This window comes from Copadichromis virginalis, linkage group LG17, assembly GCF_057382275.1.
Source record: "Copadichromis virginalis isolate Kocher_CV1m ecotype Utaka linkage group LG17, C_Virginalis_male_GT1.1, whole genome shotgun sequence".
NCBI classification, from domain to species: Eukaryota; Metazoa; Chordata; class Actinopteri; order Cichliformes; family Cichlidae; genus Copadichromis; species Copadichromis virginalis.
In genome coordinates this window covers 17,458,762-17,465,482 of record NC_140634.1, presented here as the reverse complement: position 1 = coordinate 17,465,482, position 6,721 = coordinate 17,458,762, and the positions used below count along the sequence as shown (strand labels likewise).

Sequence of the window (6,721 nt, the reverse complement as noted above, 5' to 3'; positions counted from 1 at the left end):
GGTAGTTGGGATTTTAGCGTAAGAGAAACGATTCATGAATGATCGAATGATTAGTAGTTCTGCTTGTTTCGTTTCAGGATCTCACCTCAGTATATGGCTGAGATAAGCAAAACTCACTGAGGAGTTCAAACTGAAGTAAATCTGAAACATCAGAGTCAGGGCAGAGAAAATCCACTTCACATGTGAAACAACTGGCTTCAGCAGGTCCACATCAGCTGTTTGCTTTGAGAATCATTTGTTTTTGCATCATCACAGAATTAATCCAGAAACAGCGAGCACACTTGAAACAGCTGATTAAAGCAAGCTGCTCTGTGTGTGGTGGTGAACTCACTAATCAGTTCTGTGCGTCTGTAATGTGCGACGCTGATTAGTAAGCAGGTCCAAACGAGCAGGAAGATCAATAGCAGGCAGACCAGAGCGGCTGACAGGAACAACATTTACAAACGAGCAGCAGCCAAGCAAAGACGGCAGCGAGGACGGGTCATTATAGTGGCCAATGAGCTGGAACTAAAATACGTGGTGAGCTCAGAGAGCGAAGGAGGAGGAAGTTTGAAACTGTATGTAGCATGTACAGAGGCCCTGTTGGGACATCTCAGGAGCAACACATTACACAGGAAGAGGTGTCTTCTTCTTTGGCTCAAGGTTTCAAAGAGATCTCTGTGTGTCATCGGAGGTAAACCAAAAAAGTTCTCTTTTTAAAGCGAGCCCAGATCAAAGTCTCTCAATAACAAAAAGATTCTTTTTTAACATAAGTTTAAATCAAATCTGTCAAACTTTCTCCTGTTCTCTGCTGACACTCTCAGCCATCTGGATTTTATGGGACTATTTTTCATTCGGTCTGGCTGAATAGCCGATCTGAGTAACGAGCCGGGGGTGGCCGATCCGAGCTCAGCGGAGGAGTTTCCCGGGACAGCGCTCATTTTTCCAGCCTCGCTGAGGCTCGTTGGCGAGGGAATGATCCCTTCACCCGCTCCCTCCATCCTTCACCTCGCAGACAGACTCGGCAGAGAAGTCGGACGTTTTCTCTCTCCATCATCCTCTGCCTCACCTCTTCGTCATCCTCCTCTGCCTTCCTCAGATGGGATACAGCTGTGACTCCATCAGTACATCCATCTTCCTCTCAGAGACAGAAGCAAGGGGAAAAGGTCAGAACCAGAACAAAACATCATATTTTATAAACCCACTGCATGTTCAGCCTGGCAGACTTTAATCTACTCACTAACAGTAACTCCACCTGAGGAAGAAACTTGGAGATCTGCTGATGTTAGAGCACAGAAGAAAGGTGAGGTACTCTGGGAAACATACTCCAGGAGACTGAAACCTGAAGACATTGGTGAAGCTAATAGCCAGAGAGCCATCTGATCTTTATCAGAGTCCAGGATTCCCTTCAGTTCCAGGACTTCAGCTCTACAGAGGTCCAATCACAGTGTCAGATCACTGCGATGAAGGTGACACCTACATGTGTCTTTGTTTCATTCCGAATTATCTGCTGATTAAACAGGCGTGATCAGACCGTGTTCACTACAGCACACCTGTTTTCCACATGTAAACAGCGCTGCCGATGTCTCACAGCAGCTGGACCACCACCCGAAGTTTTCCCAGCCTGGTGGATCTGACACTAAATGAGCACAGAGACAAGCAACACAACCAACGCCATAAAAATACATGGAGTTGAGTCAGCAACAAGTCAAACAGCTGCTGCTCCCCTGCAACAAGGTTCAGAATCAGAATCAGAAAGGGTTTTATTGCCAAATGTTGAGCAGGTTTACAACATTAGGAAATTGCTGCAGTACTTAGTGCAAAACATACTGTCACACAACCAGTGTTGGGGAGTAACGGAATACATGTACCGCCGTTACGTATTTAGAATACAAAATATGAGTAACTGTATTCCGTTACAGTTACCGTTTAAACAGGTGGTATTCAGAATACAGTTACTTTGTTGAAATAAATGGAATACACTGGGGTACTTTCCTGTTTCATTTTGTCGCGGGTCAGGACTGTTTGGGTTTTGTTTGACAGCTACGTTCTGTTGTTCCAGGCGGCAGCGTTACGGTTGCCATGGTTACAGGGCAACGCTCTCTCTCTCTCTCTCTGCGACTGCGTGTTTCCTGGGTGAGAGAGCGCCTTTTCGTTGTTGTTGTTGTTGTTGTGCTAAGCTAACAGGCAGAATGCTACAAGCATAGCTCTAAAGAATGTAGCATCATGGGCAGTGTAGTCCGTGTTTCAGGGAGAATGGACTGCCATACACATTATGGGTCTGTGAGCGCGAGGAGGGAGAAAAAGGGGAGCGGAAAGGTACGAGTTGTCATCGAGCAAAAACGGGAGCTGGAAGCATGTAAATATAATAATAACCACTTCAGCCAAGAAGAGTGCCTGACGAGCCCAGTTGTAAGTAAGCTATTAAGACTCGACTGTACACTGTGTTCGTGTTTTCCTCCGAAAACAATAAGTTCTGTTGGAGCAGCCTTTCAACGCCTCTCTCTGTCTCTCGCAAGAAAAGTTGACCCACACAACAAAGTAAAGCTATTTTTCGGCTACGAGCTGACAGGGACCCCGCCGTATTAGTCAGAGGTCCCTTTACTACAGTTCGGAGTCGCGGACCTTCAGTAATAGTAATAAATCACACAGCAATAGTACATTCACGTTGTTGTAAAAAGCATGATAATATATTAAGTAATCCAAAGTATTCAGAATACGTTACTGTCATTGAGTAACGTAACGGAATACGTTACAGAATACATTTTGAGGCATGTATTCTGTATTCTGTAATGGAATACATTTTAAAAGTAACCTTCGCAACACTGCACACAACACTTAAATAAACATGAAAATTAAAATTAAAAGTACTAAGCAGGTAGATATATACATGAATGCAGGTGGTGATCAGTGTAAAAATGGAATGATGCAGTGAACACTGTATAGGGTCAGGTTAAACACATTTCTAGATCCTGGGGGTCTGGACCTGGATTAGGCTTTCACACTCCCAGCAGCATAGCAGGAGTCTGTTGGTCTTTTGATATATTGTACATTAAAGTACAATGAATTTAAATATTACTGCTCACCTGTGAATAAATGCATCATATGAGAGTCACTGATATGGCTTTGAACCATTTTGTGCTCTGTGATCTGAGATCCCATCACGGCTTAGTTGCAGCACAGTCTGAAAGTCACAGACTTCTGTCTGAGGGCAGCCCGGGTTTACTTTCATCCACCTGGGCAACACAACATCCCTTGAGAAACCTCATGCTCTTATTTTGAAAGTTGAATTGCTGCTAACCAGTTTCCTGCAGATAAACTGATGTGAGACTCCTCCTCCGTGGTGGAGGTGGTTCAGTTTTACTTTTAGTACTCTGGGGCTGGATTGAGAGATACCTGCACAACTCCTGCTGCACCTGTGTTTCTGAGAGAGTACGCCGCGAGGTCAGCAGCAACAACGGCACCTCTGAGCCAATTGAGTCACACCTTTACCCAATCCTGACAGGTGTCAAAAACAGAGGGTTCTAACGCCTGAGAGACTCACTGTGGTTTGATGAGCTTGTGGTGGTTTCATGATCCATCAGCGCTGCTCCTAGTGGATTGTGGAAGCTAAAAGGGAGGGAGGGAGGGGACCGGTGAGCCGTGCTGTCGTCCAATCTCACAGCTGCTGGCTGCGAGTTGGAAACTGGGGTGAAAACGGGGAGCAGGTTTAACTCTGATGGGTTTTTCCAGCCAATCAGTATGCTTGACAGGAGAGTCGTGACCTCAGCATTCTCATATTCATCTGCACGCGGTCAGTTTGAGCCATTCAAGACAGCTGATGAATGAGACTGCAGTGAAGATGTGAAACACACACACAATAAAACAGCAATTTGTTCACTGAGATCACATTTCTGGATTTCTTCTGTTTTTATTCCTTCTGGCAAAAGTATCGATTTAGATTTAGAAATACATTTCCCATAATGCTTTTATGTCATCTGAGTTCTTCCAGTTGATTTCAGAGCTTAGAGTAACTGTGTGTTACTGCTGGGCTTCATATCTGTTCTCTATCAGTGCAGGCTTCATGTTCACTCTGTTTCTTCTAGACTTTAAGGTGCAGGTCGAAGAGGCAGAGGTGCAGATTATCTGATTGGATTATACTCTGGAGACACTTCACCATCTGTATGCTTGTGCTTCACACTTCCAGTGTAAGGACCAAGCCTTCACACAGTTGTTTTCCCGTTTCCCTCGTTTACTTCCTGTCTTATTTTGAAGGGTTTTGGTGTTTGGTGGTGTTTTTATGTCTTCTTCCTGTTCTGGTTTTTGGCTGTGACTGAGTTCACCTCTTCCTTGTTATCCTCCCTGTGCTGTTTGTATTGCAACCACACACAAAAACTACCAGCCTGAGCGTAACTGGAAGCAAACCAGCACAAACAACATGAAACCAAATCAGAGGACATCATGAATTAATCTGAGCAGTGCAGAAAACCCTTGGTATGATTTTCAGCCTCCTGATTGGCTCATTATGAGCTGCTGGTTCACTGGCATCACTACATTAATATTTGAAAACCTGCAGAAGAAGAAGAGACTGAAACTTTGAAGTCAAAGATCAATATTTAAACCCAAAAAACATAAAATACTTCAGTTAAACCACTGATCCCATCCATGCTCTCATCCAATGGGAATTAAAATAACAGGACTGACGTCCAATGGCATGCCACGCGGTGCACTCTCACCCTGCACAGACTTCTTAACTGAAACTTTTGTTTTAAGTCCATTTACATAACTGTTCCAGCAGTAATCAGAGTACAGCGGGTAGACCATTGGTGTAACCTTTGAGGAGGAGGAGAGTGCTGATCTTCACTCCACTCACTTGCTGAGATTCACACCTCCTCATTTACTCAAGCCGCCGCTCGCTGCGCTGTCTCTTCATCCATGGCAGGTGTTTGGAGGTCAGAGGTGCAGACTCCTCCTCCTGCTGTGGAACGTGTTCTAGATACTAGACTGTATATTTAAGATGGACATGATGTAACCCTTGGGTTTCTGGTGAATCAGCAGCAGCCTGTGTCACCATCCACCTGTCAGTCACAGAGGCCACGCCCATAACAATGCAGGCTGGGAGCCTCTGGTGGAAGTTAGAGGAACTGCAGCTGTTCAGGTTAACATGCTGTGAACTGTGAATGATTATTATTATAATGCTGATTAGATTTACCTGTGTGCTGACACCATTAGTTATCAGGTGATGTGCACACGGTGGTGTTTGTGGGGGTGGAGTCTCTGTGCTCACTCTTGCTGCAGGTGTGATGGAGCGCAGCAGGCAAATATGACTGCGACACATGGCTCAGCTTCACCTGCAGCTGAGTCCAGGATGTTCTGCTGCAGAGTCACACCTTCTTCTGACAGATGCTCTGTGTTATTAGCCAAAGACTGTATGTAAAGGATGGCTGTGGCCACAGCAGCATTACCTGTTAGTTTGTAGCTTTTCTGAGACATTTTGTGCTGGGTTAAGAATGGCGTGCAGCTGCTGGCATCTCAGTAATCTGTTGGTGCTCCAGTGGAAGAGATAAACGATGAAGAGGAGCGCAGTGCGATGGGGATGGGGTGTTGCTGGGAAACCGCTGCGTGCATTGTTTTCTCTGAGTTTATCAGAGGATTATTCTTCATAATCACATGTGGCCAGATGTTTTCCAGAAGTGTTCTTCCTGGGCCGTGACGACGTTTCTCCGCCAGTCTGCATCCTTTGTTGTCTCGTCTCTGTTGGGAAAGTAAAACAGTGGGACTCCCGAGCAGCATGTACACCTCTGAGGAGGAAAGACAAGGAGGAGGAGGGCGTCGTCTCCTGGATTAGAAATCCGGCTGCTTGAATTAGGAGTGTTAAATTTAGCTCCTGCTGCCCCGTCATCCTCCTCTCAGAGGCATTAATTACAGCTGTCCTCTCAGACTAATAATACTCACTAATGCTGCTGCAAGACGAAGAGGAGGCTTCCTGAGGCCCATCATCATCATCATCATTATTGCTTCTTAATGACATCACCTGCTGTTTTTGTAAATAAAGTTTTATTAAATCACAATAAAAAAATGGTTTCATGTGTGGAGGAAGAGTTACAAACACATGCATACACACACACGCACACACACATACTGAGGGCCCTGAAATCAGATCTGTGTGCAGAGGAAATCTCATCATGTTTCCATCTGCAGATATGATTTGTGATGGTCAGAGTTCAGACAGCGGTGTGCTGTCACGGCACACGGCAGCATGGCTCCGCACACTGCTTGTTTTGTTTCATGCCCAGGTAACCAACATTTGAGTTCAGGTGGAACCAAGAAAACCACTTTCTTATGTGTCCTTCACATGGCTTTGATTGTCTGCACGAGGGCTTTTATTCTGGCTCGATACTCTTCCTGCCCTCCTCACCTGCTGGTGGATTGGAGTGTGGTCTGGAGCAGGAATTTCAGGCTCAGAGGAGAGCAGAGACCTCCCTCAGTGCACTTCCTGCTCCACAGGGGGCGTTCTCAAGGGGCAGACTTGCTCACGGGTCGTGTCCAAATTCATACTAATGCTTCCTCAGGAGGATGCAGTCCAGGAATTTGGACACGACCATTGTGTTCGCACTGAGCACCAGAAGAGTGAGATGAGGAAGAGTGCAAACATTCATGACAGTATTATGACTTCTCACTTCATGGTTTTATTTTTTCTAAAAGATTATCCAAACAGCTTGTGATCCTTTTTACTGATTACTTAATTCATTAAGTATTTTGG

The 6,721-nt window shown here is 45.3% G+C and overlaps 1 long non-coding RNA gene across 1 annotated transcript; it reads right to left on the bottom strand.

The window, feature by feature from the left end:
- Nucleotides 1–719: 719 nt before the first annotated feature.
- On the bottom strand, nucleotides 720–1,925 carry LOC146689244 (uncharacterized). Its single transcript, XR_014916079.1, has 2 exons — nucleotides 1,533–1,925; nucleotides 720–1,407 (listed from the first exon to the last, which is right to left on the bottom strand). It is a non-coding gene; the product is annotated as an uncharacterized LOC146689244 (long non-coding RNA).
- Between the last annotated feature and the right edge of the window lie 4,796 nt (nucleotides 1,926–6,721).